The 19,969-nt window shown below is 36.8% G+C and overlaps 1 long non-coding RNA gene across 1 annotated transcript in view; it reads right to left on the bottom strand.

The window, feature by feature from the left end:
- Positions 1-18,060, bottom strand: part of LOC144352809 (uncharacterized) — a 53,270-nt gene extending 35,210 nt beyond the window's left edge. The window contains exon 1 of the long non-coding RNA XR_013420682.2: positions 17,779-18,060. This is a non-coding gene — a long non-coding RNA (uncharacterized LOC144352809). The remainder of the gene's footprint in view (positions 1-17,778) is intronic.
- Positions 18,061-19,969: the final 1,909 nt, after the last annotated feature.

Raw genomic sequence — 19,969 nt, 5'->3', positions numbered from 1 at the left:
AGATACAGAAGCCATTGTATTATATCCCATAATGGTAAATGTCGAGTGCCACATGTGGAGCAGGAAGTGATCAATCATTTCTAAACACTATCACACATGTTTCTTAGTGTACAAATCAATTTTTTTTTCTGTCGGATGTTGTCAATTGCTCTCAGTCATTTGTTTGACTTTAAAATGTTTGTTTACAACAATTTTTCCACGGACATTCTATATTTGATTGTGAGAGTCGTGGTTGAATGCTGCGTCCAAGCGTAGGAGACTTAAACGTGTTGATCCCCGTTTGTCGCTCATTTGCTGGGACACAAACTATTATTGGCAATCCGCTCCGCTAGGATTGGCCTTAAAATTACTTAGTGTGTTTGTGTGTGTGTGTGATTTCCAGTGTTTTCACGTATTGATTCTTCTGTGATTTTTTGGGGTTGGTCGATTTCGCTCAAAATTGGCAGGTAGGTCACATCGCCATCCTAGTATTTAGGAAACATCTGAAAAAAAAAGATTTTTGGATGGTTTCGCGATGGGGTAACTGTTCACCGGGAAAGGCATTTTAACTCTTCTGTGATTTTATTGGCTGGGCCGATTTGGTTCAAGCTTGGCAGACAAGGCACACCTTCACTCTAGTTAGGTTGTAAAATCTGAAAATTGTGGCCCATCGTTTTCATAGCAACAGCCAAAAAAATAAATACTTTCTCGCCAAATTTATCTCACCCTACAATTCTAGGATTAAAAACACGGAGGTAACTCATTCTACTCAGCTTGAGTGTTGGAACAAATTAACTGTTTTTTATGTATATTTTCATTACAAAGACAATTGACCTCGGAGTTGGGGTAACTTTTCACCAGCAACGGCTATTAACTCCTCTGTGATTTTTCGGCTTGGCTGATTCTGTTCATACTTGACAGGTAGGTCGTACCCTCACTAATTGAAAAAAAATCTTTGCCCATTACTGCCATTGCAACAGCCAAAAACTTATTTCTGAATATTTACGCCCCAGATTTATTACTCCATACCAGTTTTGTAATAGCAGTGTTCAAATGATCATGCTTTTTTTTCGGCTAAGTTGCACAAAGACCAGAGATCACCGGCTCTGACATTGTTACACTGTATCAACGTAATCCGAGCGCAACTTTGAACTTTGAATGAACTGTGAATGCTGCCTTCAATCTAGAAAATACCATCGCAAAACAGTTGGAAATAATAAATTTAACAACAGAATACGTCTTAGCAATAAAATAAAGTGACTTCTAAAGACTGAATGTTTTGTTTGCGAACTTTGTATACGGTGCTCGGTTTTAGTTATAAACCGACGTTAGCTTCATGTTCATTTCCTAACATGGCAACAGCCAAAAACTTATTGTTTGTTTTTTGAGCGGCGTGGATCGCCAACCAGCATACCGGCCTGTTTTTTAAAATATCAGTCGATTTTTGTGATATGACTTTCCACCAACAATACGGGTGGACGACTGATGGCGAATGTTGACACTAGATGCAGTCAATCGTATTTGAAACTTAAACGTGTGCTTTTCACGTCTTTTTATTGAACTAACCAAGCAATAGAATATATCTTCTAATTTCCCCCTAAAAGTAATGTATTATTCACGTGTTATAGGGTCATTAAATTCCATACTGCAATCAATACTGCTTATATTCAAACACCAGCAGAAAATGTTGACAGATTTCCAAAACGGATAAAACTGTTGCCACACCTGTCTTTTCACGAGTTGTTGGATTCCTAGTCTCATCTATAACATGAACATATAAAATGAATTAGCCTTACAAATTTGAGAATACTGAAATGAAAATTACCATCGTAATACCTCAAAGTATCTGATTCCAAGCTCAAATACATCTATTTCGTAATTCAAGAGATGACGTGGCTGCCATTAGAGTGGTTTAACTGATCTAGCCATGCAATATTTTGGGGAGGGGAATGGAACTACCTGCCGATTTTCAGACCAGTCGCACTGAAAACCAATACATATGAGAGATCAGAATTATTTTATTTTTGTAAATTTACTAGTATAAACATACATGCAACATGCATGATGTAAAATGGTTAATTAAAGCACACATGGGTAATAAATGCTCTAATTCAGAAAGATGACGATGAAGCTATGTGACTGAACTGAAAATGTTGTGACCATATATGTCAACTATCAAGTTGATCGGTTAACTCACTCATGGAAATCAAGTGTCCTGTTGTTGTCACATTTCTTTCAAGAAAAGCTCCTACTATACTATCTACATGCGCAATAACGAATTGATTGATTATGGAGACAATAGTTATTTTTTTTTTGTATTCAAGCAAAGAAACGCAATATATGAAATCTGTAAACTATAGAACGATATTGCTTCAAGACAATTTCCTTTAGATAGTTGCTGAAATCAATAATTTGAATTAATATTTTTATTGCTTCCACAAAAAAAATAGATTTTCAAGCGTTGATTGCTGCTTTCCAAGAAAGAATCATGGCAACAGACAGCATGTGATCGCTACAGATTTTATTGGAAATTGTTGTAGCAGATGAAACACAGTTTATATCCAAAAAATCCCGTCGTCTAGACCTCAAAAAGCTGGTGCCAGACAATGAGAACAACTCACTTTAAATAACAATATCTACCAAACTGTGAGATCGATCGCCATTTTGAAATGGACCGCATTAACACATGAAGTATGAGGCTACTAGTTTAGGCTATTTTCTCAAACGACCTGACGAAACTGGTTATAAAAGAAAAATATAACAGGGCCTAGTCCCGGAGCATGAGGTTCAGAAACGTTATACAGAAAAATACAACTTACTTTTTGCCAGTTACTTTCCAGCTTTCACTAAATTCAAGAACGTCTTTGGAAATGCTACCATCTGGTTTCTGGAAGTCATTGCGAGTATCACCATCTGCATTACCCATCAGACCGCATAGCTTTCCGTTGTAAAAAGAGCCAGAGTAGGATACATCTAATTCATGCTTTCTCAGAGTCCAGTTAAAAGTGAATGTCGTGTCCTTCGAAGTGAAGTGCAGTTTAATATTTTTCTCTTCTTCCTGGATTGTTATACGTTTTGCGTCTGTCACCATGCCACCTGTACTTCCCTGTAGGATGAATAATTGGCTAGCATATAGTTATGATCACTGAATTTGTGAAAATTCAATTCAATTCAATTCTATTTGCAGCATACATAATGAGAACTTACTGTAGTAACGTCAAGGCCATCAATAATTGCGTATTGATTTCCAACAGTTATGTTGATTGCAATAGTTCGTGTCTTGATTTGGTCTGGGGTACTATCTTCTCTTCGTTCAAACTTGGTTGTGACTTCAAAACGAGGGTTTTCGGTGCAGTCCTTGAACAGATAGTACCAGCCTATGCCTTGGAATGTATATGCACGCCCATCGAATGTCCTCATATGAGGATCACCGATTGGGCCATTAGTAGGACCTAATGAAAACATTCACACGCAGGTTATTTATAATTGTTCTACCTATGTACATAAAACAAACGACTTACAAATGAAAAACACAAGATTGCTCCTATGAAAAGTGTTATATTCAGTCATGTACAGTAAAAAATGTAGTAAATATTTATTTTTGCAAGGTTTATAGTGATGTATGTGACAGTTTAAATAAGTGTTATAGATTGAAAACAATCTGATCAGGATTATGGAATCAAATTTCCGTCCAGCATAAAATGTTCCTCGCCTTTGCTAAATACAATTATGTTGATAAAGATCACACTTAAAAATGACACTTACACTCGCAGATTGCATTGCCTCGTGCCAATGAGCAATTAACGTCATTCCATGTGCCATCGAATTTCCTGTCAAATCGAAGTTCATTAACTAAAATAGTATTGTGTAATCCACAACAAATAATCGTACAATCGTTTCCCTTGTAGCTTGATTTTTATACATGGGAATGATTTTGTCGTCAAATGTTTATTCATGAAATTGTGTGTAATACAGATACAATACTCTCTCAAAATATTTGTCTGTATTTTTTTTAACTAATACCGCTCGTGTTTTAGGTGACAATAACTTCACTTACCAGATTTCTGTACAGTCCTCGGTTCCATTTTCATTGTTTGGTTCGTTTGCATCCCAGTTCTCGTAAACAATGGGCGAATTGCTTGAGTCATAAGCAAAGGTATCACTGACAAGTAGATCGGTTATACCAATCCAATTAAAACCTAATAAGACAAAAATAAAATGAAGTAAAAGTAAAACAATTACTTTGATACAATTAAAGAATTCCACAGTTATAATTAATTATCAGTGTTAGTACAGAGCTTGCAAATATACCTGGCACAAATACGTTCATTATCTCGTTCATTTGAGCCAGACTTTTGGGTTCAGCGAGTTTACAAGTAGGCACAGCTTTACATGCATCTCTTGCTTCAAACCAGGTCATTGGTCCTAGCACAACGTGATACTTGGGCAGGCCACCTACACAGCAAACAATAATAATTGTTAACACCATCCCTATATACCAAGTAAGTGATATTTGTTGGCAACTATAAGAAGTACATATTCGGAGTAACTGCTGATACACAGCGTAGATATTTTGATTGGTTATATTTAATTGATTTATGAATATTAATACAAATTGGTACAGTAACAATGATAATATTAAAACCCATTCGAAATCGACATGTAGATAAACACACAATACTATTATTCAGAGAGATAGATGTATTATTATATCTACATATATATATATAATCTCACATGAATACATTTCAATTCAACTTGTATTTCTCTAAAACCGGTAATTGAGTGGTTTTAAATCTTTAAATTGGAGCAAATGAAATGACAACAGATTGAAGCATTGGAAACTTGTATTCTCCAACACCTTGCACATATTGTCGTAAACTGTTAATTGATAAATTAGAATGCGTTTATGATCATTGATATACAAACTTATACGGCACGTTTAGTGTTTCGCTAACAAAGACGAACTACTTACGCTTCTCAACCAATTCCTGAAAGAGCAAGAAAAAGAAAAGAACTAACGTTGTTTTCGATGCATTTGAGACGATGCAAATTCTTACTGAAAGTGTTTTGTGATGAACTTTTGCAATGCCATTCTTGGAAACAGCATTACCTGAACTTCTGGTTGAAAATTTACGAACACAACATTATGACGGAAATTGTAAATAAAACGTGTGTTCGATCAGAACAATGCTATGATGCCTCTAACTAGGAAAATATAATCCCATTTCTTGCATTGCTGTATAAATGTCCCTATTGAGTTTCGAATTATATAATGTTTTGTCGTACATCGTAGACTTTCTGCACAGTCATGATACATGTATTAGAATTTTTTTCTGTTTTTGAAAATGTTGGAATTCAATTCCTCTTTATAGTGCTGTTCCCTTGTATGCCAGCCAAGAATTGCGCTCGCTTTTGTCTATTCGTGTCGAAAGTAGGCGACAATGGTCTACGGTCGTTGATGCTATGATACACAGTTAAATTTAGAGTTGTCTTCAGAACAAATCTAAATGACATTTGTACATTTGATGACACAACTGATAACAGGTATGTAACATAAATTGTATATCATATCATTGTGTGTTCGCAAAACAATATTCTAAATTCCCAGAAACAGACCACTAGGCGTTGGGCTGTCTTACCGAGGAAGGTAGTATACATAAAGGACCTAAAACAACGTTGTTAAGCTGGCAATAGTAGATGATTGAATACACACAGTATTTGAATTCGAGTGAACCTACCTCATGTGGGGCTGCTAGAGCCAAACTAGTTACTGCAAGGACAAATAATAAACGTAACATCCTGTCTGCCTTTCCTACAGTATTCTTCGATGGGAAATGCCGTGCAGAGACTTCAGAGAAACACTCCTGCAACTGATAGTTTTGATCCGCTCGTTCGATTATAACGATTATTTTTTGCTGACGCACATGTTTCTATAATCCCCCCCCCATTTGGGGGCATCTTTATTGGCCAAATAAATATATTGCATACGCAAGCGATTTTTTTCCGCGCATGCTCATTTTCATTCGTTACGTAGTGATTGCTGGGGATTGTGTACACAACTGAGAGATGCACTAAACATGTCCATGCACACTACTGAGAAAAAAGCTAAAGATACTTTTATACAACATTGGTACTTGGTATATAATGATGTTTAGAGTGAACGGAAATAAATATATTGTCGCATGTGAGTCAAATATACCAGTCTGGGACGATTTAAATCAGTCACTCCTCTCAAGGTGAACATTTTGGTTGTTCAAATTAGCCCTAAGCATTGTTCGCAATATGTTACCAACAATGTACTCATTTTCTACTCAAAATATTAACACACTGACAGTGTTCACGCTGGCACTCGCCACAATCGCAAAATTCGATAAATTGTGTATGGCGACAATTTAGTAAAATTGATTAGCCACACTTGCGAATTATATTTTCATTCAAAAAATATTCAGGGCGATCTTGGCTACTAGCCGTAGACATACTCGCCATTCTTGCGAAACGCAATGACCTCGAGGTTCTTTGCACGAATTCCAGCTATAGGGGGGTCAAGATATTTGTAATTCCTAGGCAGTGAATAACAGCTGTTATATGCAAATTAGCAGATTACATTTTCAGGATACTTTGGTATCGTAGATGCCTCTGTTAATACAAAACTTACAACGGAACATAAACAAAAAATTCCGATGGTTGGTTGTTCATATTCTATTCATTTCTATCTGTGTCGAAAAGCCTCTTAAATTAGTGTATTTACCAATGGGAAGAACAATGCTAAACCTAAGAAAGACTTTCTCAAAACATGAAATCACTAGTGACCACAGGTAATGTTATTTAATTCCCAAACAAATTAAAATGTCAAACATCAAAGCAGATGTACCGTCCGTTTTCTGATTTTGTTTTCATTCTCCGAACAGCGGAAAAGAAATATCATTCATAATTAAATGTCTCCCAATTGTAGTTTTTGAAATAATCGTAAAAGAATGTAATTTATGTTGTAAATATTTTTATTTTTTTAAATTTAAAATTTTCAATCTAGGCGCAAACAGCAAGAGCGGAGATGACGACAGCTGTTACGAATACATTAAATGGAGGAAGCAGTTAAAGCTAAAATGCGCAGTGTCTATTATATTGCAATAAAACATTGCAAATAGAAAACTGCAGGGATTAGTAGATCTACAAATACTTAATGTAAGTTCCAATAATTTTGTTAAAAAACTTCGACTTCGAGAGAATGACGGTGCAACAGCATAGAAATGTTCACCGTAAATTCGGCGTTTCATTGTCCAACTGTAAAAAGAATATTCTTCTTGCAATCGCTAAAGCTGTGCACGATATGGGACTCCAGGAAGATCGTACAAGACTTAGGAAACTTGGTTGTAATTCCACCGATCCTTTGAAATTACTTGGTTACCCTAGTAATGTAATTAATGTTCTAGAATTCGGCCTGTCCAATATAGTCAACTATTCTGCGTTATCACTCTCCATTAACCACATTGTCATATACCATAGCGCTATTTAGCTTCGTGCAATCAAACCGCTTAAACTCCGAAATTACATTAATTATGCAATTCTATAACACAATGCATGATGTAATGATATATATCCACTATAAACAAGAATATCATACATAATAAATTCAAGTATTACAACTTATACATGAATAAAGACTAACTAGAATGTGTCAAATAACATAACATACTGCTTGCCACACTGTGGCTACTTATTGTCATGGCCTAGCGCTAATAATGTTATTTAATGTGCCACCGATCCGACTATAACCGGTTCAGGGTCTACAAATCGCTCGAAGATTTCAAATTATATTGTGACGGGTGGTTGACCTGCAGTGTGTAAACAATGATTTTCGAAACAACTTCACTTAGTTCGGTGACGACCTTATCTTCCGTGATTTGAATATACATCATTCAGCACCTGGATCTGGACCATTTTTTCTATAAAGATTAATGCAGAGAACGAATTTACGAGTCCTGGGTGATTCAGTGTCGAATGAAATTGTTTCCGACGAGAGCAGGCACTGATCCACCAATCGTACCCTTTAGTCTGTGTTTTGGCTTGGAATCATTTGTGGTCACGCGTGATCATGGCTTATTACTTAATTGCTTTTCATTTTTTTTATCAGAAACACATTTCAATGGAACATGGCACATAAATGCTCTGGAACAATGTACCGACCTGATTATTTTTTAGTTGCAATCTGTGTCTATTAATTACCTGAGATTTAGTATATAGGTTCTGATATAGGTATAATAATAATTAAATAATTTGTAGGCATATCATCGAGGAAAATAGGTAGTACTGTACTACATTGTGGATTGGATAATTGATATGAATAATGTATAATACATATGGGCATATGATCTGCATAAATGTGTATTCATTGTGATAGCATTGGACAAGTTACAAGAGCAACATATCATAAGCATGTATACAGTAATGACAACTTATTATTATGCAGTACGTTACTGTTATAGATCAAACATTGTTGCCGATATTGACAGAGACAAGCTACGAGACAAACTTCTGACTTGTATCGATCCTGTGGATCCAACTGCTCATCTTGCTTGCTTGTTTGATCAATGTCATTACTGGACAGATTGGACCAGAAACGGCGAACGCACATGACGCAGTAGATATTGGGAGTGGTCACCTTGTGTCATTTGAAAAAGCTGGCCTGGCGGATTTAATAAGTCATTGTCCAAGATGTGGTGACCAGGGCAGTAAAGATGACGGCAGTAAAGTTTGGGAAGTGTATGACACAAATCTAATCTACTCTCGGGTGCTAGGGGTGCAACAGTCTCGAGACATTAATATCAAAACTGTCCTCGTAACCCGTCCCTGTTTGATGATAAGAGAAATATAAGAATCGCAACTACAAAATCCACACTGAAGAATAAGCGACAGGTGACTGTATCACAGCGCCTGGTTGAGAAATCAGAAGTAGAAATACTGGATAGCTGTGTTCTTCTTCGTGTTATAAACTGGCCTAATCAAGAAACTGTGTCAAATTTTGTCAGCGGCTTCATGAGGAATGTGATGAAAAGGTTGGCCAACAAGGACACATACCTGATTTTTGATTACTACTTCAACTTCAGCAATAAAAGTGAAATGTGCGCAGCTCCAGCTGGTGATGAAGCGAGCCGACGACACAAACTGCAGTTACCTACTCCATTGCCACCTCAGTAACCATGAATAAGATACAGGTCATAGATCTGATATGTCAGGACTTGATCCAGAAAGCACAGGAAGAGCTGAGTAATCACAGTCTGGTCATTATCTCTACTGACCTTATACCACTTGTAATTCAGGATGGCATTGTCTTCTGTAGAGAAGATCTCTGGACTTGACACAAAGAAGCGGATATCATAATCATACATCAAATGGTTAAGGCTGCTGAAAGTGGAGTGCAAATAATAAATACTGTATGTGAGAACACAGATGTTTTGTCCTTATGCTTATGCACTACTACAGGGAGTTGCTGACTTGCCGTCTCACTATGAAAAGACCAAGTTATGAACGAGCTGGTATAGACATTGTGGCAACTGCAAGTGTGCATGGACACGTGCTTTCGCAACTGCCAGCTGCTCATGCCCAGTCAGGCTGTGACACCGTGGTTCAGTGCCACTATCATCAAAGTCCTTAATAGTAGTATAGAACTGCGCAAATTGGGAGAGTTATCTGAAAAAATAGGCCACATCATTGAAGAAGCCACGGTATCCATGGCTACCTGCTACAAAGTCAAAAGCATGGTGACATTGAACATGTCAGAGGGCCGTGGGGAAGTCTGGATGCGAAGGATGGGTAGGAAAAATGTGACAAAGGCTCCACGGCTTAAGTCACTCCCACCTTCTAAAGAGGCATTCAAAGAGAACGTAAAGTGGGTACACATTCAGACCGCCATTTGTAAATCAGCTCTCAACTCAGAACCTCCAGTATTAGATCCTGTACAGTTTGCATGTGAACGTGACAAACGCGTTAGATGCTTGATCCCAGTAACATTGCAAACAAATGTTAGAGTTGCTCCACCGGAAGTGCTGGAAATAATAAGGTGTGGCTGTGCTATGCAGCTCACTTGCCATGTACAATGTTTTGTGGATGTCACGGGGAAGAACGCTGCCAGAATGAGCACACCCGATGGGTGACGGGTGAAAGCGACTTGTTAGAGGACTGAGTCAATAAATATTCATAATCACAGGAGATGTTATATTATGACTCTGATGTACACTGAAGATTCTTGCATATTTTCAGTAAAACATTGTTGTGATCTTTCCAGAAATGGCTTATTCCTCTAGAAATACTGGGATAGGAACCAACATTATTTTCTTTCTATGTGTAGTAAATGGGATACTGACACAAACATTATTTTCCATAATGACCACCCTAATTTGAATATTGTATGCCTATTTAGCACAAAATATTTGTGAAAACTTTACTGAAACGACTAAATCCTATTTTTTACCCCTCAAGACACCCAAATTATGTTGATACCATGTGTAGTTAATAGTTAATATTGACGAAACAAAATTTTTCACAATGGCCGCCTAATTTGCATATTGTGCGAAATGCCCGAGGTTGACAGAGTGGCACCATCCAGATTCTTATAGTGCACACCTCAGAAGTATAGAAACAGCAAACAAATTTTGTATAGACCGCATTGCAAGAGTTTCTAAAAAAATGTCGTTTTGCAACCGGACTAAATGGCTAAACTTCCTCAAAATCATTGAAATCGACTGTGATCGGGGCAGCACCACTGTTATGTTACCTATGTGATACACCATGTGACATTTAAATAATAACACATGCTTGTGAGTGTAATATCACGATTTGTTGCCTGCCCAAGGGATGGTGGTTATGACCATAATATTGATGAGCCGAATGCAATGGCATCATCTATATTATGGTCATGGCCAACGGCCCAAGGGCAAACAACGAATCGTGATATTGCCTGAATAACCATGTGTTATTTATTTTGTCACATTGAACAGACATCTACAATAACAATCAAAGCTACCATACATCACTCACATCCGCTCTCCCACAAATTAACAACACTTACATTTGAAGTATGCAATATTTTATTTTATCTATTATAACAAGTTTCACATTACTCAATAACATACATTCATTGTTTGCTGAAAAATCAACGAAATACACTCAGGAAATGTTCAGCCACAGATACTCTTTAAGTAACCGTTTTTAAGTAGTGCGAATCAGTCAAATTATCGACAATAATATTTTTGAAATGAAACGCAAGTTATTTGATCACTCTCCAGATAAATTGGACAGAGTACCGTGGAAGTGACTGAAATAACTTTCTTACTAAAGTATCACACCTATTCTCAAGCCACATAGCTTTTGAGCGTTTTTGGTTAGCATCGACGTGGAACGCGTAGAAATGATCACAGCGTAGAACGCTCTGCAGCGACCCCGGCTGGGACGTTTCAGTGGCGGCTATGGCGTACATTTCTGCTTCATATAAAAATACCCTAAACATCAAAACAGAGTATCTTTCTTAATATCCATTTTGGTACGTTCACTGTCTATTTCGGATGACTAAAGTTCCTTCAAAACCTTGAAAGCAGCCCCGAAAACAACAGCAACCGGGGCAGCACCAGTATAGCGAACGACAATTTGTTATGCACAGTATCGTTGCTAAGTTGTGATATACCCGGACAATATACCATGTAATATCTATATTTATTCAATGTCGTGTGACCGAGTCTCAACCAATCACAGCATGCATAACAATAGTGTGATGTGATAAACGTTTTTATTCAATGTCTTGTGACCGAGTCTTAATCAATCACAGCATGCAAATTACAACAGTGAGATGTGATAATTAAACACATGTTTGTGAGGGTAATATCATGACTTGTTGCCTGCCCAAGGGATGTCCATTTCAGTTCCCAGGTCAAATATACCAGATACTGTGCGAGTTGTAATCTTTCACTCAGGTAGTCAAGCATACTATATTTTAAGTCGCTGGCTGGTTAGTTGTAAGTCCTCAGTCACTATCATACCTTTATGTCTACTCCCTTCACTTGCAGATGGTCACCCCACTAGAATATTTTAAATAATGCATATCAGTAGCAAGAACAACATATTTTGAACAATTTTGCAGACCTTATTATTTGGCTGGACAAGGGGTCTGAACTAGAGACAAAAAGAACATAAATTAAAAAAATGCCACAGCTAATTTTATAAATAAATTTTCTAGCACTTCATTGATAACTCATAATAACCAGTGGGTTTCCTGGCTTCACTGGTGGTTCATTATTAGCGCAATGCAAACGGTCTCCTTCGATTTTGTATGAAGTTAAGGCTAGCTACACCTTCAACGTCACATGCTATCAGGGTCCACCACAAGAAAGTATGACCTCAGAATGATATGCTCATCGTAAGCCACTTCTTCATTTTTGGAATCAGGATTTGTCATCTAGGCTACAAGACTAAAGTTCATACAAAATATAGTAAAGAAAAAGTATGGAAACCCTTATTTGAATATCAATAGCTAAGTGCACTCTCTATTGCAGACATATATTGAGAACATCATACCCCTTATTGTCTGCCGTTTTTTTCCACTCAAGTGGAGTGTGATCAACTCAAACAAGCTATTTGTTGTTGCCTTGTATGCAACTCGTGTGTCATTCGTTGTTTGATGAAGAAAGATGAGAACTGTTGACATATTTGATAATATGAATATTTATCTGATAGTTTAATACACAATGTACACAACTTTGCCAGGATTCTTATTCCATCAGATACCAGTATGCAATGTTATGTTCAGCTTCGAGTGACTTTGGCATGAATACATGTCAGAAAACCCAGAAAAATAAACTTAAGAAAGCAGGAGCTGAAATACCCGGTTGTCACTCAGGAACTTTAGGGGTACCTCTGCTTGTAACAAGATGTTAAATTAACCCCTCAAATGTGGGAAGGTTATTACATTTATAATCCTGACGCTTATTGACGACACAATTAAGTGAAAACAGATATTCATTAACACTAAAAAAACATAACTGCCACACACTTAGAAATGGTTTAAAATACCCAACTACCCATTTCTGTGGCACATAATAGTGAAACTATCATGTAAATCTTGTTTGCGGGGGGGGGGGGTTGGGTTGATTATAACGAAGATAAAGATTGGGTGCGAATCAAAATGTTACACTTTGTACGGAATTGCTCCGTACGTAATAGTCCATAACGGGCTTTAAAGAGTGAATATTATCCTGTGATTTCAGCCTGCTATTTTATGGCTGTTACAGTATGTTACAGTATGTCTCAAATCATAGGCACAATAAAGGTAAGTTGCGTAATAGTAGAACTAACCACCAAGCCAAATTGTTGCTTTTGGCTTTTTTGAGAAACGGGCTGGTACCATTCCTATACAAGAATAAACAATTTCATAGAAGCAAAACCATGATCAGATGTGATGCAAATATCAACATGGTTAATTTGGTAAATTGGGGCTATCAAAACACACAACTGTAATACGAAATGAACGATTTTCACCTGACTCTGTGGATATAACAATGCTGTGGATGATAGCATATTGGTGCACTGAATTGTTATTCAGGATGCAGGTGTGCCTTAAAACCTAGACAGCATTATGATAGGATTATATCAACTATTGTCTATGATTGTAAACCGTGGTTTGATTGGCATTTCGAATGTAATATGGAACCATACTTCCCTCCATTTAAATAATGAACAAAAACAATTTAGATGCCCGAGTTTAATAGAATATTTCTAAATTCTATGATGAAATTCATGGAGAAATTTATTAAAACATGAAATTGTATAAGGGGTTTAGAAGACACCGTATTATTGCTCAATATTGTGTGATAGCATTACAAAAACATCGTTGTGTGCTGTAATGGGCAAGACATATCCATTACGAATAAATATGCATTGTAGAGTCATTCATGTCAATTATAATACTATGGACTTTAGAAAAGTAGAATATGCGTTCAGCAGTTTTTTTTTTTGGAAACAAATTACAGTGTGTGTTGTAGACGTTCGTATTTTAGTTATGCGTAGAAATCCACAAGTAAACGACATGCAAACAGAAAGTGGGTTTTTGTTAAAGCTATCGATACAAATGTGGGAAAACATTGAATGTTTATGATTCGAACACACACAATATTATTCTTATGCTCCTTGATTGACCCCAAGCTCTGCTCTGTCATCGTCGTGCATTGACTCCAGCGAAATGAGAACATATGCCCTTCGGTATATTCTAGAAGAAATTGACCAGGATTTTCTAACCTGAACAAATGATGGTGCGTTTATTATTTTATGTATGCATACGAATCTGGTAAAACATTGACCATTGACGAGTAAAATATAAGCAATATTATTCGTATGCTCGTTGATTGACCCCAAGCGCTGCCCTGTCATCGTTGAGCATTGACCCCAAGCTAAATGCGAACATACGCACTTAGGAATATTCTAGAAGAAATTGACCAGTATTACTTATGCTGAACAAATCGTGCATTGAATCTAAGCAATGAACTGTTATCGTTTTGCCGCGCCCCAAGAATATATTAACGACAAACTACATGGAGTCAGTCAAATACATCAGACATCGGTCAAAGACATCAGATATTAATGTTTGACGGTGTTTAACTCTGGTACTACCTGATGTTCCTGTGACCATTCATATCGACGTGTTGGTGTTCTGTTCATCCTTTTACCGCCTCACAGGGATTGTTACCATTTGTTGATCCTCTTTTTTCCGTGATTATTATATTTCCTTCTTAACATTTGTGGTAGATAGCTAGTTTTCCCCTGGTGAGAAGCTGCCAATCACTGGTACATTCACATTAGGGGTATCCCAAATACAACAAGGCATTCTACTTGAATGTTGGGTACAGTTATCATAATTACATCCTCTATGCTATTGTATACCAGGTTTTCAGATGTCATGGGGTTATTATTAGTACACGAACTTTGAGTATTTCGGTTAATACTTGCTGTAAGTGATTGGCTGATGGGATGGGGAAGTTTGCTTCACCCATCCAGTGACCCATTCATCAGAAGATGGCTCATCGGAGTGAAATTTCTTGTGCTAATATTTTGATCGCAACAACGTATGTTTTTTTTTCGGTTCGCATTGCCATTGTTAGTTTTGAGGCAGTTAGTTTTCGAGACATTGTTTTCACTACATATATTGGTATATCAGAATTGGGTTGTGCGAATAGACAATAGCCCCCTCCCCAACGAAATCTTTCATATTATGCATATGTATGTCTTTAAAACATGCGTTTTAGTTCAATTATTGTACTTATTGGACTCACCACCAATATTACATGTAATAACTTAACATTTACCTCGTAAAGAGGTGTTGGCAGTTCTCTCTCTTGACAACATTGTGCCAATTCCCCAAGGGTGATAGAGGGTTGTTTTTTCTTCTTCACCCGGTCACCTTGCATAGTTGTCTGATTAATTTTCACGTAACGTTGGTTTCATAATCAGAATGTAATCATTTTTGGAAATCATAGAGGTTTAAAGACTGGCCAAAAGGTACTTGGCAATTGTTTTTGGAGTATGGTTCTGACTATAAAATATCTGGTTAAATGGTATGTTATAATTAATATAATGTTATGCTTGTTCAGTGAAGTGTAATTGGAAGCTTCATATTGTCCCAACAATTGAGGGCAGGGCTTTCCGTGCTTACCATAATTAGTCATGCCTAGCTTCTCACAATGCCCAGTCACTGCATAATGTGACTAACTTTGCACTTTTTTTCTACTGTGCATACGTTCATTTCAATCTTGTGTAGGTAGGTGATAATAATCATCACTTGGTTGAAGCCATAGTCCTCCAATACCACCATGATACCACCAAATTTAGAAAGAGTATGATACATTTCTACGATCTGGACTCCTTCCCACTTATATACGATCTGTATATACGCCTTCTGCAGACTGGAAACTTTTCATGTCCATCGAAACACTTTCCCCACAGCTATAATTGTGTCCCTTACAAAACAGCCCAGATCAACCCAGTATATCTACTCACAATTCATGAATGAATGCACACACTTACACACACACAATGAAATAAATATATTATGTTCTGCTTTGAGAACAATAACCAAACATTAGTGATTGTTATTAGTCAGTCTGCATAATACACCTTAAAATTTACAATTATTTTCTGGTTTCTGCTACATGCCTCAATTATCTCCTCCCTTCAATCACTGTTCCACTGACATACACAAAATATCGCTCTAATTTCAATCCAGCCCAACATTACTTGGATATCTTAATTTTGTGTGTTTAATATACTATATATATGTTTTGGCTCGGATTCAAATAAATAGGTTAAACATTATAAACAAATTCTAGTCAATTGTTCATGTTTACTTGTCTTTGTACATATTTGGTCCTCAAATGTACCAGTGTTTTGATTGGGCATACACTAAAATCAAAATCTTAAAGTGTCCTTACACTTCCAGTACCCAAGTATAATTTTAAAAAGCCTCTTCATAGATAAAGACTGATTTTATGGCCAAATAAAGAACTACAGCCAGTTTCTCTGGTTCTAACAGTATTGTGAATAACACGTTGGTTCAGTAAACCATTAATCGAGCAGCAGATGTTCATTGAGCAGCGCGATATGAATATATCAAATATTATCTATATTGACAAATAATGATTTGATTGACAAATCGAGTGTGACCTGTAGCTTTATTTTATACGATGTACAATACGAAGCTCCAAGAAGTGCTATTAGGAAAGGAAATAGTTCCAAAACAATTTCTGAACTCGTGCTTGTTGGCGGTTGGCAGAATAGGGAACGAAACATATTCTGTGCCCCTCCCGTGATCAGTTAATACTGAATTATATGACGCAACCTGTTATCACTGACAAACGTCACAATATTGCACGGTATACAGGTAATTATTTAGTGAAAGTTAATTGGCAAGACAAAATAACATACTAATAACAGTGAAGTTCATATTTGAATGTGTTCAGGATTGTAAAATAGTTGTTTGTCACGATTAGTGTACATCCGTGTCGTCTTTCAATCAATGACAGTGCTATAACGTTTTAATCAGTATGCGGGCGCTATGGTATATGGGGGGGGGGTATTTACATCATAATCCGGGAAACGATAAATTAATAATATTAATCTAATAACTAATAAAACATAGACATATGCAAATAACAAGAGTAATATATATTACACGCAGGTTGGTAATATATAAACTATATATATATATATAACTATAACATACATTTACAATAGTGATAATAACCCAGCTCTGTATTGTTTACCCTACCTAAATCAAATGTTCGCACTGTGTAGTTCCAGTGAGATCTCACTAATACACTGTAACTTCGGCGGCGAAGTCAGTCATATAGCCCTCCAGCGACAAGGTGTCGACGAATGCAGAGCACAAGAAAATTACTGTTATGTCACGCTACTTGTCAGTGTAGAGGAAAGACCAAGATCAGAAAACCACCATTTTTACAAATGTTATATTTACAGAGTAGAGCTACTGCCGGTTATCATACATCTCTCAGTCCCCCATCAATTTGTGAACAGATATTATTTTGAATCATGTGCGAGCGTCGCGTCAACATTTGCGCTGGACGGAGTTCTTCTGCAGCTAGAAAGCATAATATGCTCACCATACAAAGAAATGGCGGCAAATGACCGTCGCTATGACGACAATAATTATGAACGAAAAAGAACCGCTCAGAAGGGTCAAACAAAGTTCACAATTCGATTTGATGATACTGTGCAAAACTGATTCATAAAATGCATACTTACCATGCTGGGTCCATTAAAACTCTACGAGTGTCTCCGACTTCGTACAGCGGTCCGTTGTTTCTTTCTGTTCCTTGCTGTGCCCTTTCACCAAAGCGAACTGGTACATAACAAACCTAATCATAAAATTCAGATATTTCTAACTAAGGTCTCAAGAACCCGTCACTATGAGAAGCTACGTTCCCTTTACCAACACCATATCCCTTGCCAACAAAATATAGGAATATATAGTTGTTGCGAACAGCCAAACACATGAACTAAATTAACGCGTCATAATACACACATGCAAACGGGTAAATGCGACAAAGGTCAAAATACAAAAACGAAGAGTCCATGCAAGCTTCAACACTGAGGGCGGATAACATACCTCTCAGTAGTTTACATAATTCCTGCCAATCTGCCACGGCAGCTACACAAGTTACACCTGAATCTACTCGACGCTATCGACTGAATGGCGAGAAAATTAAAGAAATTAGTCAACAAACATGAGACTGAAGTTATAAAACAATGTAATTCAACATAACGCACATAGACACACACCATATCTGCCTAGTACAAACTCATTATCAAGTTAATAGACACAGACAATTAGGACATGAATGTGATTAAGTGACAGTATCGCCATCCAATTTAATGAGGACACAATTTCTTGTACAAGGGAATATATGTGAATGTTTTCAAACTTCTTATTATTAGTGATGAGACAGGCAGATGTGCTCTGAACACGTTGCAGCTTGTTTATGTTGATAAACAAGATCCCATAATAAAGTAGAATGTTATAATAAACAACTGTCGATGTTATAGACATTTATTTAAACATGATTTCTTAAGGATATTGATTTGCTCCACAAATGGCATGCCTCTTGTGCCATGTTTGAGCCACTATTATGATAATATTAGCCGGAATTTAGTTTCTAATTTGCTTATTGAATGAATTATTTGTAATAATTATCGTTTAGATATCACATAGATACGTAAAAGCCAGGTCCACTGTTATGAAAGCAATATCAGAAAGCTGAGGTTCAGGTTCTTGATGCCCATGACCCATGATCTCAGAATAATGGTCTTTGACATCAACATTCTGGAAATTGTGCCCAGTTTGACGTTGCCGATTAAGTTCCACATTAGTTAATTGAGACGTTCAGTACATTCTCCATACCAAGCAGCCCATGCAAGATTAGATCTAAATCATGAAGCATTGCTTGTCTGACATAGAGCCTTACAATGTTGTCATCACTCATGATATCAACTGACCCATTGCCAGGCACATTCCAGGTACAATCTGGTCTCCCCCGTTCCACAACCGATACATACTGTCCCAATAATTGCTTTCAGTTAATGCATTTAGTTTTTCTGAATCACTTTTGGTTTATATTGTAGTTTAATTCATCAGCTGGTCGATTTAAACATTGCAACCGATGAATGTTAATTGTTAATCACGTTCTGGCAGGGGGCCCATGATATTCACTGCAGTTATTTCTATGGATGCTGCCACCAAATATTATTGCAATGGTGCTCAGTCTAAATATGTCTTCCAACATGATTTAATATATCTCCAAATTACATAAATGTGATACCATCATTTCACTCTCTCCATTGTTTTTTTTTCTATTTCTACGCGCTCTGCAGTCATATCATATTGCAAACTTTGCCGAACCAATTCTTGTTTTGGGCAAAATTAACACATAAAAACACTTGATAGCGTCAGCCATCTAATACGTATAACATCTTCTAATTAGCCGAATATATGAATAATTTTGCTCTTTTCACTCACATTGCCCACTAGGTTTCCTCGCTAACAGTGTTACTGTGTATCCTTCAAGCTACGAACAACCTACCAAGCAAGCTTGTGTTTATCGTGACAACATTTAATTTCTCTGGTTTACACAGTACCATCATTATGTAATCACAGGTGATGCCCAAGAACATTCTGTTGCAATAATAAGCTGGATGTTTTCCATTATTTGTTCATCTGCTTTCGTGCCTAATTAGAAAACTATTGGATTATTGTTTAATCAGTGTTGTATCATTTGCATTTATGTAATGCTGAACTAATTGTTCCCATATATATAAATCCTTTGTACAAACAATAAATATCTGTCACTTTTCAAGCCTTACCTCTCTCACAGTCACCAGTTCAGTAAAGCATTTAGATGGTGGACTGTACTCTATTGCCCTTCCTGGTATTTTTCAT

The sequence above is a fragment of the Saccoglossus kowalevskii genome, chromosome 21, assembly GCF_978046115.1.
Source record: "Saccoglossus kowalevskii chromosome 21, keSacKowa6.1, whole genome shotgun sequence".
Taxonomy (NCBI): domain Eukaryota; kingdom Metazoa; phylum Hemichordata; class Enteropneusta; family Harrimaniidae; genus Saccoglossus; species Saccoglossus kowalevskii.
This window is presented reverse-complemented; position numbering and strand designations above follow the sequence as displayed.